The following is a 14,121-nucleotide window of genomic DNA, read 5'->3' as shown; positions in this document are numbered from 1 at the left end:
TGCTTTATGGGAATATTCTGGGGATAAAATAGGTGTCTGAGGGCACATGTGTCCTTAACACAAGACGCTGGGCACTCAGATACCTATAAATACCCCCGCACAGTGCCCGTGAGGGGCTAGATCAACAGTGTTATTGCCCCCGTGCACGTAACCCTGTTGTCACCACCGTTCACTCTTGTTGGCCTTCTTGCTGCAAAGAGCAAGTTCCAACAGGCATTAAGCACCAAAACAGGAGAACTTGTTGGCCCTTTAACCCCATTGCCTCACCAAAATGTCAAATAAGATCAAAAGACAATGAGAACACAAATAAGAACATGGGACAAGATACATTGATATCGGAATGCAGTGGAAGCCCTTTCTTTGTCCAAGTTCACCTTTTCCCTTTCAATTCAACTTTGAGACTCCTTTGTTGAGGTCCAAATGTCTGTCCGTTCCCATCGGCGTCTTTGCGGGCTTTGCATCCTTCATCCCAAACCTTTTGAGTAAGTCTTGGGTGTACTTCATTTGAGAGATGAAGGTCCCTTCCTTGAGTTGCTTCACTTGGAATCCAAGGAAGTAGTTCAATTCGCCCATCATAGACATCTCGAATTTCTGCGTCATCACCCTGCTAAACTCCTCACAAGACTTTTGATTAGTAGAACCAAATATTATGTCATCGACATATATTTGGCATACAAATAGATCACCATTACAAGTCTTAGTAAAGAGAGTAGGATTAGCTTTCCCAACCTTCAAAGCATTAGAAATAAGAAAATCTCTAAGGCATTCATACCATGCTCTTGGGGCTTGCTTAAGTCCATAAAGCGCCTTAGAGAGCATATAGACGTGGTCGGGATACCTGTCATTCTCGAAGCCAGGGGGTTTGTTGGGGGCCTTTGTCTTCCGAAGGTCCTTAAAAACATGATTAACAATGTTTCCCAAGCATAGCATATGTATAGGAACCTTCGGACTCGGGATGAAGCTGTACACGATATGGCAAGCAAGGTTGGAACGGAGGTTGAACCAGCGCCGAAGCTGCGCACAAGGGAGCTTCGGCTCAGTAGCAGAAAAAGGAACCGACTTAAGGAGGAAAAGGCTATCTAGTCCTCGATAGATTGTTCTTAAGTCAATAGTGAACATGAAGAGCATGAGTGTAATTTCACACAGGTTGCGCCCTGTGCCTATAAATAGATGAACAGTACCCCCGTACTGTTCACGCTGACTTGTACTCACTCGTGCGTCACGCTTGTACTTTCGCCTTCTGTCAAGCCGAAGGTACAAATATAATTCAGTATTGTTCTTATTCATCCATGATTATATAATAAGGACGTATAAATGATGTTATATGATTATTCATGTTATTTCTCATGTTTCATATGCTTTTCGTTTCATCGATGTAAACTGTGATGATGAAGGTATGTCCTTCATGACCTTCGTCCGAAGATCATTATATCCTAAGGGAAATAATGGTTCGAAGGACGAACGACATTAACCATTAACTTCTTTCTGTGTTGCCTTATTCTTAATTCATAGCATTTGAGAACAAGTCCCCAACATTGGCGCCCACCTCCGGTGTACTCACTTCCACAATCTTTGGCAAAGCATCAACCTTCGTCATGCCGCCAAAGAAGATAACAGCGCCAGGGGCTGCACTACAGCCACTGGACATAAACCAAGATACTCTCTCTCTCCGAGAGGCCAGAAGCCAAAAGAGGAAAGCCACCAGTCCAACACTTCAGGAGGAGTAGTTGGACCAGCAGATCAGGGACCTCGAAATCATTAACCAGCAGGTGCAAAGGAAAAAAGAGAAGATGGCTCGACTGGCCGACCTTCAGAAGAAGATTGACGAAGCTACTGAGGAAGTGCGTCATCTTACTCAAGATGATCACGACCAAAGGCCTCAATACTGGGAGCTTCGTCAAGAGGGCTCGTTCAACGAAGATGAATGGTACGATGATTTCAATCATGGTAGCTTTACTTTTGATGATGCTTCTCCTCTGGCAGTAGAATTGCAGGCTATCCCATGGCCACAATCTTACAAGCCACCTCAGCTACCCACGTATGATGGGCACTCGGACCCAAAGCAATTCTTGATGAGCTATGAGGCAACAATATCCTCATACAGGGGCAACACAGCTATCATGGCAAAGTCCTTCGTCATGGCAGTCCGAAACGTGGCCCAGACGTGGTATTCTTCTCTTTGGCCAGGGACAATCACGTCATGGCAGAAGCTCAAGGACATGCTGGTTACCAATTTTCAAGGCTTTCAGACGAAGCCAGTCACAGCTCAGGCCTTGTTCCAGTGCACACAAGACCATGAGGAATACCTTCAGGCGTATGTCTGAAGGTTCTTGCGACTGAGAGCACAAGAGCCCACAGTGCCCAATGAAATTGTCATTGAGGCCATGATCAAGGGTCTTTGGCCAGGACCTATGGCTCAATACTTTGCCAGGAAGCCCCCCTAGACTCTGGAGAAGCTACTTCAGAAAATGGATGAGTACATCCGGGCTGACAACGACTTCCGCCAAAGAAGGGAGGAAGCTTACAGATTCTCTGAGATGACTAGGGGATTTGGAGGAAGAATCCACCATAGGCATGTCAGATCAATCCACAGCTCCAGTCAGAATGATGACAAAGGAAGCCAGCTTCAGCGGCCACAGCATACCTCACATTCTTCGGGACAACAACAAAGCTCCTTCAGGCCACCAGCTCTAAGGGGCAGAGGCGGCAGGGGCTTTGGAGGAAGATATGGGGATCAGCCCAGGAAAATTTATTGCTTATTCTGTGGTGAGGACAAGGGCCACACTACAAGAACGTGCCAAATCACTATTCTGAAGCAAAAGGAGATCGCTGAAGCCGAAGCTCGGCAGAATCAGCCGAAGCAGGTCTTGCACACTGCTTCGTGCCACTCTCCTTACATACCGGAATACATGGGCAATCAACCTGCAGCCTCTGTTGCTTTGGCAAGCCATTCACAGGCTTCTTGGCCTCAGCTTCCACCGCCACCACCACTGCAAACTACTTATTCCCGAAGCCAGCAGCCAGAAGGGCACCAACACTCCCAGCAACAACGTGACTTCAGGGAGGAGTCCGAAGCTCGTACAATCAATAGTACTATACCAGAATCAAAGCACATATACTGAGCGATATCCTACTTCTGAAATGCTTTTGTGTTCTATGCCATTTTGCTTTTTAATAAGGAACAAGTAATGTAAATTTAGTTTTAAATTCTTGTAATGATTTTGCTTCTATTAGAATGAAATATATCTTCCTCACAGAATTACGAAGCTCAAAATCTTCTTCACAGAATTACGAAGCTCAAAAGTCATTCCTAAAGGAATGCAGAGCTAAATTTGCCGAAGCTACTAAAAAAGTCGTTCTTAAGGGAGCGCAGCGTAAGTTTTAAGCTCAAAAGACGTTCCTAAGGGAATGCAGAGCTAAAATTGACGAAGCTACAAAAAGTCGTTCTTAAGGAAGCACAGTGTAAGTTTTCTGCTCAAAAGTCGTTCCAAAGGGAATGCAGAGCCAAATACCACCAAAATATAAGGCGAAGAACTTCAAAAGTCATTCCTAAGGGGATGCAGAACTTATACCACCGAAATAGAAGGCGAAGAAGTTCAAAAGACGTTCCTAAGGGGATGCAGAACTTATATCAACGAAATAGAAGGTGAAGAAGCTCAAAAGTCATTCATAAGGGGATGTAGAGCTTGTGTGTTCCAGTGTGGGCGTGTGGGTGTGTGTCTTCGGCATCCTCATGATTTTTGCATCATATCATCACATCATTTCACATAACATCACATCACACATCATATTGCATCAATGATACGAGAATTGAATACGAAGCTCATCTTCGGCAAATGATTCGTCAAAATAAAAAGGTGCTAAGGCACGAAGTAAGTTTTGGGAGATATAGTTTTTATCAGCCTTGTTACAAGAAGGGATCTCTTTTTACAAAGCACATATATCTTTCTTTACGAAGCATGGATCTTTTTCTTTACGAAGCATGAAAAGAAGGGAAGGTGTTGTTTCGCCGAAGGCTCAAAAACGGTATGTGCGTAAATTTCATGCATTGCAAAGAAATAAACTAAAATAATTTACATATTCAATTCAACACTCTAAATATTACATAGGTTTGTTACAATAGAAACCTAATCTTCCTTCATTTGTTGTATACATCAAGCTTTTCAAAATGTTTAATACAATAAAATCTAGTCCTCTTTAAGAATTTTCTCTGTAACTTCGTTCAGCAATTTGTTGACGACTTTGTCGATGATGGATTCAGCCATGTTTATGATGTCCAGCGCTTCCTTCATTTTTGGATCAGCTAGGGGATCAAACGGTTCCGGCGGTGGAGATAATTCAGATGAAGTAGGAAAAATTAATTAGTCCGAAGCCACAAAATAAAAATGTCGAAGCTAAAAACCAAAAATAATACCTATACGCTTTTCGCGCTATGCAACTTCTTCAGCTCGATCGCCTTGCTTCTGCTCGGGCGTCGTGGGTGTCTTTTTCACTTTTCTTTATAATTTCATGGGCCATCTCTTGGCCACCATTCACCCAGACATCATTGTAAAATTTCTCGCCCATCAAGGTTGCTTCAGCTGAGGATCCTTCGTATCATCTACGGAGAAGGCAGCTTCGGCCTGAGCCATGGTCTTAATGTGATCACATCCCGCCTTCTCCAAGATGGCTGAAACTCCCCGCGCACCGGAAAACGCGCAAACATCCCCGCGATCACTCAAAATTTCTTCGAATGTCTCGGCTTCTCCACTTATCCATTCAACGACGCCTTCATGGTCGCCTCATATGAAATTTTCTTCAGCAGAATAGGCACCCACTTTGGCGAAGCTAGCTTTTATTTTATTTATGCAATCCAAAGATTTTTCAAAGCACCTTTCCTTGGATGTGTGAAGTTCGTCAACTTTTTTCTCTAGATGATTTTTTCAATATTCACTAATTTCTTGGTTAGCTTGTGCGAGTGCGCATTTTTCCTTAGCTTCGGCCAGTTGTCTCCGAAGGTCTTCAATTTCAGTCTTTTGGGCTTCGGCCTGAGCTTTGAAACTAGCTTCGTCTTCCTTCACTTTGTTTACCAGAGAAATTAAGATTTTGTCTTTTTCAAGACCTTCGTTTTTCAATTCAATCACCTCTGAACGAAGGTTATTTAGAGCCATCGTATAGCCTTCGTCTTCAATATTTTTTGCGCCCTAAGGGCATCACTAAGAATTAAGCCCTGCAAGAGGAGGAAAGAATTGAGTATGACAAATGAAATACCTCCTTCTCAAATTCAAAGTTAACTTCTATACCTTTATACTGTTGTATGCTAGGCTGTCAGCAAGATCACCCTTCGACAAAATTGAAAGGCCGTCTTCCAGCTTTGGGAATCCCATGCTTCTACCTATCTCCCGGCAAACGGGTATTTCTTTGTTGTCTGGAAGACAGTACAAGAAATCATCTTCATTATTCCCGTTAAAAAGCAAGGCTCCCTTCGGATATTTCAACTTTCGCGCATAGTGCCTGGCTTCTAGAATTTCTTCTTCGGACAGCTTCTTCCCCGAAGCGTGTTGAATGATGTAGTCAATATTTTCGATCAAAGCTTCGGGAGCAGGAGTCTCAATCTTTTCAGGAGCAATTTGCTCTGCCGCTTTTTCTTCAGGCGCGGTAGGCTTTGTCTCGATGAGCACTGAAGGCCCAGCTTCGACTTCAGCTTGAGCTTGCGTAGCTTCGGCTTCTACTTGGCCGGTTTCGGCTTCGGCCTGTGATTTGGCTTCAGTTTGAGCAATTTTCTTTGCAGGAGCAGGGCTCAATGCCTTTGTAGTCTCCAGCACAGCATCTAGTACGTTGGCCATCCTTCTCCTCTTGGGAGTTGCGGCAAAAGCCTTTTGCATCTTTGGCAGATTTGCCTTCGTCGGAGGGCTCAAAATTTTTGGCATCCTTATTATTTCTTCAACCTTTGGCTCTTCGGCCTTATCTTCGACTGCCTTGACTGTAAGCGTCTTCGGCAATACGGTCGGCTCTTCGGCGCTCTGTGTAATCGAAGCAGTCTGTGTTGCTTCGACTGCTGAAGTGGACCCTACGCCAAATTCAGGCACCACGATCGGTTCAATGTAACGCGGCCGGTGGGTCAGAACCTTCACCTTTTTGCTCTTTGGCACAGGCTCAGCTGGGGTGACCAAAGCAGCAATCTTCCTCTTTTTCTCTTGTCCTCGCAGCGAGTAGCAGTAATTAGGGTATACGAAGCCAATAACATCAAATACCCTTTTAATCTTTTCTTGCCCCGACCACCAAAGGCTGCGGACAGAGCATTATCTTCAGCCTTGGAGTATGCTCCAAGCAGCTCATCACTGGTAGCTTCGATGCACTTCAGCCAGTCGTCGTTCGGCTCATCAAATTTCTCCCTAAATCTGAAGGTATACTTCAGTCGGACCAGACCACCCTCACCAGAGTCGGCGGTGGTCTCCTTCGGCAGTTCCCAGCTTTCCACAAGCGGCCATACCCTGAAGGCTATATGTTCTTGAATCAAATCTCTTGTGCCAATGAAGGAGCAAACAGTGTTGAAAGCCCTCTGACACGCTTCGACAGCGTCATCAATTTCCACCTTCGGCCTTTGGAGGCCGAAGCGAGACCAGATGGGGCGCTGGATGATTTTTTTAATGTCTTCCCTTGCCTTTAAATCATTCTTCACATAAAACCACTCTTCCATCCAGGCTCTGGGTCATCTATTTCGAAATGTTGGCACCGGGTGGCTCACGTTGGGGCGAGCAATAAATCCATAACAACTGAAGTTGTTATGGTACTGTTCTTTGCCGGTAGCCTTCGTCTCATATAAGAGCTCGTGCATACTGCAAAAGCACTTTGTGCTTGGCTCTAGCCCCTGACTCCTTACAGCCCAGACAAAAATCCCCATCCTCATAATAGCTTCGGGGTGATCTGATGAAGGAAGATCTGGTAGATCTTCAGCACTTCAACTACAAACTTGCTCAAAGAAAACCGAAGTCCAGCCTTAAAAAAGCTTCAGTAGATAACAACTTCGTTTTCCTCAGGAGCAGGGACGTTGTTGTCTCCGCCAGCCCTCACGATAGACATGTCCCGAAAGTACCTTCCTCTCATGTTCTCAAGATGACTCTGTTTAATGGTCGATTTTCCGAAGACAGCATGGCTTGGTCGCTAGGGCTGATCCTCAAAATCTTCATCCCCACTTTCCACATCATAGCTATCGCTGTCACCAGTATCTTCAGATAAACCTTCCAGTATCTTTTTAGTAATCTTCTATGTGTTTGTTTTTGCCATGGACTCAATAAATCCAGCAATATAAGGATTCATAACCTTCTTCTCTTCAAACAGCTTCGTCTTTTCAGTCAGCTTCACCCTCTCAATCATTTTTTCCCCAGACATGGTGAAAACGCGTCTTTTAACCGAAGCTCAAAAAGCTTGAAAAATCTAGCGAGCGCTAGTGAGCAAGAGCTAAAAGTTTGAGAAAATAATGCAAATGGCAGAAACAACGTACCAAATGTTGCAGGTGTGAGTTCATATTTATACGCCTAGCACGCTACAACTTGGAGGGCCCCGTCTGTCATTGATTGTTGCTATTCTAGCAAAGGGAAGGTGTTTTTTCGGACCTTCGGCTTAAGGCCTTCGTTCACGTCGCAGTCTGAATTCATTGTTATAACAAATTAATACTGCGAGGGGCTACTTTTGGGGGCCTTCGTCTTCCGAAGGTCCTCAAAAACATGATTAACAATGTTTCCCAAGCATAGTATATGTACAGGAACCTTCGGACTCGAGATGAAGCTGTACACAATATGGAAAGCAGGGTCGGAACGAAGGTTGAACCAGCACCGAAGCTGCGCGCAAGGGAGCTTCGGCTCAGTAGCAGAAAAAGGAACCGACTTAAGGAGGAAAAGGCTATCTAGTCCTCGACAGATTGTTCTTAAGTCAATAGTGAACATGAAGGGCATGAGTGTAATTTCACACAGGCTGCACCCTGTGCCTATAAATAGATGAACAGTACCCCGTACTGTTCATGCTGACTTGTACTCGCTCGTGTGTCACGCTTGTACTTTTGCCTTCTGTCAAGCCGAAGGTACAAATGTAATTCAGTATTGTTCTTATTCATCCATGATTATATAATAAGGACGTATAAATGATGTTATATGATTATTCATGTTATTTCTCATGTTTCATATGCTTTTCCTTTCATCGATGTAAACTGTGATGATGAAGGTATGTCCTTCATGACCTTCGTCCGAAGATTGTTATATCCTAAGGGAAATAATGCTTCGAAGGACAAAGGGCATTAACCATGAACTTCTTTCTGTGTTGCCTTATTCTTAATTCATAGCATTTGAGAACAAGTCCCCAACAGGGTTGTTCCACATATACTTCCTCCTTGATTGGTCCATTGACGAAGGCGCTCTTCACGTCCATTTGAAACAACTTAAAAGAATGGTGAGCAGTATAGGCTAATAATATGTGTATTGATTCAAGCCTAGCTACAGGAGCGAAAGTCTCCTCAAAATCCAAACCTGCGACTTGGGCATACCCTTTGCCAAAAGTCGAGCCTTGTTTCTTGTCACCACCCCATGCTCATCTTGCTTACTGCAGAACACCCACTTGGTTCTCACAACATTTTCCCAAATACTAGGATGGAGAGAGAATAAATGACTACACATTTTATGACTCCAGGAAGAATAATCTTCTCCATCAAAGTGAGGGGGTTTTCCAAGTGGAATAGATAATAAGTGAGCATTCAAATTATAAGGGATGCGAGAATAATCAAAAGAGTAATTCTGACTAACCGTTTTCTTTTTCGATGAAGAGTCTCCATCATCGTCATCCCTTGGTGAAGAAGAGGAGGCGTCGCTGTCATAGTATATGATCTTCTTAATGCGCCTCTTCTTCTTCCCATCCCTTTTCTTGTGACTTGAGCTTAAGTCAGTGGGCTTGTCACCTTTTGGCTTGTCCATTTAGAGGATCTCCTTCTCCTTGTCATTGATCACCATCCCCTTACCTTTAGGATCCATCTCTTCGGGCGGTTAGTCCCTAAATGAAGAGTACGACTTGAAAGGGAAATAGGGTTAACCTTTTCCTATAATTAATTTTGGTGGTTGATCGTCAACACAAAAACATGGACTAACTAGTTTGTCTAGAATTCATGTATTATAGGTGCATAAGGTTCTACACAAACCAATAAAATATTCAAGTTAGGGACTCAATTTGAAACGGAGCAAAGAACTTGAGTGTGCTGAAGAATAGCGCACCGGACTGTCCAGTGTGCCACCGGACAGTGTCCGGTGCACCAGGACCATACAGGTGTCAACCAGCCACTCTCAGGAAAACGAAGGCGTGCTCCGCTATAATTCACCAGACTGTCCGGTGTGCTAGCAGAGCAACGGCTATCTACACGCAACGGTCGACTCTGATAGATCAACAGCGCAGCGCAAAAGTCAGAGCAGCAAGTCAGAGGGGCACCGGACTGTCCGGTGTCGCAAGAGGACAAAGCTCCAATGGCCGACTTCGCTCCGAACCCTAACGATTGGGTGACGTGGCGGCGCACCGGACAACATGCAATACCTGTCCGGTGGCGCACCGGACTGTCCGGTGCGCCCATCACCAACAGCCTCCCCAACGGCTATGGAAGTGGTTGGGGGCTATAAATACCCCCAACCACCTCATTCATATCCATCCAAGCATTCCAAACATCTCATTCAATACAAGAGAAAAAGTCTCCACTCCAAGACACATCAAATAGATTGAATCCTCTCTTAGTCTTCAAAATCAACTCAATTCCATTAGGGACTTGAGAGAGGGTGTTCTTGTGTTCTTTTGTTGCTCTTGTTGCTTGGCTTGGCCTTTCTTATTTTCCTATTCTTATTCTCAAGTACTTTGTAAGGGAGGCAGGAGACACCAAGAGTGTGGTGGTCCTTGAGGGGTCTTAGTTACCCGTGAGATTAAGGAAGAAGGCTCACTCGGTCTAAGTGACCGTTTGAGAGAGGGAAAGGGTTGAAATAGACCCGGTCTTTGTAACCTCCTCAACGGGGACTAGGTTCTTTGGAACCGAACCACAGTAAAACAAATCACCGTGTTCATTCGCCTTGATTCTTATTGATTTGTTTTCCCCTCTCTTTCTGACTTGAATTTAATTCTAACGCTAACCTCGGCGTGTAGTGTGTGTTTAAAGTTATAAATTTCAGGTTTCGCTTATTCACCCCCTCTAGGCGACTTTCAATTGGTATCAGAGCCAGTGCTTCATTAAGAGTCTAACCAACTCGAAGTGATGTTTGGAGATCACGCCAAGAGGGAGATCATGACCGGCGACAAGTCTGCAAGCTCGGGGAGGACTCTCTCAAGGGAGTCCGGCAACAAACACAAGGAGGAATCCTCTTCCTCCATCAAGTTGCATCGAAAAGGTGACAAGAAGAAGAAGATGAAAAAGGTGGTCTACTACGAGACCGACTCTTCGTCACCCTCCACATCAAGCTTCGAGTCATCCGTCGCTTCTAAGCGCCATGAGTGCAAGAAGTATAGTAAGATGGCTCTTCGCTATCCCCGTATTTCAAAGCGCGCTCCATTACTTTTCGTTCCCCTAGGAAAACCACCATATTTTTATGATGAAGATTATTGTATGTGGAGTGATAAAATGAGGCACCATCTAACCTCACTCCACGAAAGCATATGGGACATAGTTGAATTTGGAGCGCAGGTACCACAAGTGGGGGACAAAGACTATGACTCGGACGAGGCCGCCCAAATTAGGCACTTTAACTCTCAAGCCATGTCTATACTCCTCGCTTCCTTGTGTCGAGAGGAGTATAACAAGGTGCAAGGGTTAAAGAGTGCCAAAGAAATTTGGGACGTCCTCAAGACCGCGCACGAAGGGGACGAAGTGACCAAAATCACCAAGCGTGAAACGATCAAGGGAGAACTAGGTCGATTCGTCCTCAACAAAGGGGAAGAGCCGCAAGCCATGTACAATCGGCTCAAGACGATGGTCAACCAAGTGCGCAACCTCGGGAGCACCAAATGGGATGACCATGAAATGGTCAAGGTTATTCTAAGATCCCTTGTTTTTCGTAATCCTACTCAAGTTCAATTAATATGTGGGGATCCTAGATACAAACTAATGTCTCTTGAGGAAGTGATTGGCAACTTTGTGAGCTTTGAACTTATGATCAAAGACTCCAAACACATTGTTAACTTGGAGCAAGGCGCCACCTCCACACCCGAGGTGCAACCCGTCGCATTCAAAGCGACGGAAGAAGAGAAGAAGGAGTCTACATCAAGTAGGCTTTCAATCGACGCCTCCAAACTTGACAATGAGGAAATGGCGCTCATCATCAAGAGCTTCCGCCAAATCCTCAAACAAAGGAGGGGGAAGGACTTCAAGTCCCGCTCCAAGAAGGTGTGCTACCGATGTGGTAAGTCTAGCCATTTCATAGCAAAATGTCCAATTTCTAGTGGAAGTGACAGGGACGACGAAAAGAAAGGGAAGAAGAAAGAGAAAAAGAGATACTACAAGAAGAAGGGCGGCGATGCCCACATATGACGGAAATGGGACTCCGACGAGAGCTCCACCGACTCCTCCTCCAACGAGGACGCCGCCAACATCGCCGTCAACAAGGGCCTCCTCTTCACTAAAGTCGGCCACAAGTGTCTCATGGCTAAGGACGGCAAGAAGAAGAAGGTACACTCTAGGGCCATCCCCAAATATACAACATCTAGTGATGAGGGTAGCTCTAGTGATAGTGAAGATAATTTAATGTCTCTCTTTGCCAACCTTAGCATGGACCAAAAGAAAAAATTAAATGAATTAATTGAAGCCATTAATGAGAAGAATGAACTCTTGGATAGCCAAGAGGACTTCCTCATTAAAGAAAACAAAATTTTGTTAAACTAAAAAATGCCTATGCTCAGGAAGTAGAAAAATGTGAAAAATTAACTAAGAAGCTTAGCATTTGTCATGATTCATTTTCTAGTCTTAGAAATGAAAATGCTAGTTTAGTTTCTAAGATTGAAAAATTGAATGGTTGCAATGATTCTATTTCATGTCTTAGAGATGAGAATGGTAGATTAAAAGCTAAGATAGAAGAATTAAATGCTTGCAAACCATCTACATCTACTATTGAGCATGTTTCTATTTGTACTAGATGTAGATATATTAATGTAGAAGCAATGGATGATCACCTTGCCATGATTAAACAACAAAACGATCACATAGCTAAATTAAGTGCTAAAATTGCCGAGCATGAGCTCAAAACTGAAAAATTTAAATTTGCTCGTAGCATGCTTTATAATGGGAGACGCCCTTGCATTAAGGATGGCATTGGTTTCCAACAGGGGAGCAATGTCAAACTTAATGCCCCTAAGAAACTATCTAATTTTGTTAAGGGTAAGGCTCCCATGGTTTAGGATAGTGAGGGCTACATTTTATATCCTGCTAACTATCCTGAGCACAAAATTAGGAAAATTCATGCTAGGAAACCTCACACTATTTCTCATCATGCATTTATGTATAAAAATGAGGCTTCTAGCTCTAGGCATACCACTTATGTTAAAATGCCTAGAAAAAAAATTCTTGCTGCATCAAATGAGCATGATGTTTCATTTAAAACTTTTGATGCATCATATGTGTTAACTAACAAATCAGGCAAAGTAGTTGCCAAATATGTTGGGGCAAACACAAGAGTCCTAAGACTTGTGTTTGGGTACCCAAGGTGCTTGTTTCTAACGTCAAAGGACCCAAGACTGTTTGGGTACCTAAGAACAACGCCTAAACTTGTTTTGTAGGTTTATGCATCCGGTGGTTCAAGTTGGATAATCGATAGCGGGTGCACAAATCACATGACAGGGGAGAAAGGAATGTTCTCCTCCTATGAGAAAAACGAAGATCCCCAACGAGCTATCACATTCGGGGATGGAAATCAAGGTTTGGTTAAAGGATTGGGTAAAATTGCTATATCACCTGACCATTCTATTTCCAATGTTTTTCTTGTAGATTCTTTAGATTACAATTTGCTTTCTATTTCTCAATTATGTAAAATGGGCTACAACTGTCTATTTACAAATATAGGTGTTACTGTCTTCAGAAGAAGTGATGATTCAATAGCATTTAAGGGAGTGTTAGAGGGTCAGCTATATTTAGTTGATTTTAATGATAACAAAGCTGAACTTGACACTTGCTTAATTGCTAAGACTAATATGGGTTGGCTCTGGCATCGCCGACTTGCCCATGTTGGGATGAAGAATCTTCACAAGCTTCTAAAGGGAGAGCACATTTTAGGACTAACCAATGTTCATTTTGAGAAAGACAGAGTTTGTAGCGCATGCCAAGCAGGAAAGCAAGTGGCGCTCATCATCCACACAAGAACATCATGACAACTGATAGGCCGCTTGAGCTACTCCTCATGGATCTATTCGGCCCGACAGCTTACATAAGCATCGACGAGAGTAAGTACTGTCTTGTTATTGTGGATGATTATTCTCGCTTCGCTTGGGTGTTCTTTTTGCAGGAAAAATCACAAACCCAAGATACATTAAAAGGATTCTTGAGATGGGGTCAAAATGAGTTCGGATTAAGGATCAAAAAGATAAGAAGTGATAATGGGACGGAGTTCAAGAGCTCTCAAATTGAAGGATTTCTTGAGGAAGAGGGCATCAAGCATGAGTTCTCTTCTCTCTACACACCTCAACAAAATGGTGTAGTGGAGAGTGTAAGGAAAATGTACCCCGGGCCATTTGGCTTAATAGATTTTGGTGTTTGATGATTGACACAACTTGTGAACTAATGTATTTTCCAAGTGTCTGTGTGTTGTAGTCCACAGGATGCAAAGTGGATTAGACTGAGGCTCTGAGGATGCAACACCTCAAAGAAGACATTATAATACCCATATAAGACATTACAAAGTCATATTGAAGACAATTTATATATGCTAAGAGTCCAACACATCAAGAAGTAGAAGTGAGATACAAAGATGCAAAACAAAAGTGAACTTAACAAAGTTGAGAGGAAGGGAAGACTGAATTGGAAGTGTTTCACAAAATCAAATCTACTCAAACTGACATGGCTTCAACTCTGAGATGTAGATAATTTTATAAGCTTTCCAAAAAGTCTAAGATCATCAAAATCGGAGTTCGGAGCTAAAAGTT

Source organism: Zea mays, chromosome 10 (genome assembly GCF_902167145.1).
Source record: "Zea mays cultivar B73 chromosome 10, Zm-B73-REFERENCE-NAM-5.0, whole genome shotgun sequence".
Lineage (NCBI taxonomy): Eukaryota > Viridiplantae > Streptophyta > Magnoliopsida > Poales > Poaceae > Zea > Zea mays.
Note: the sequence above shows the minus strand (reverse complement) of the source record.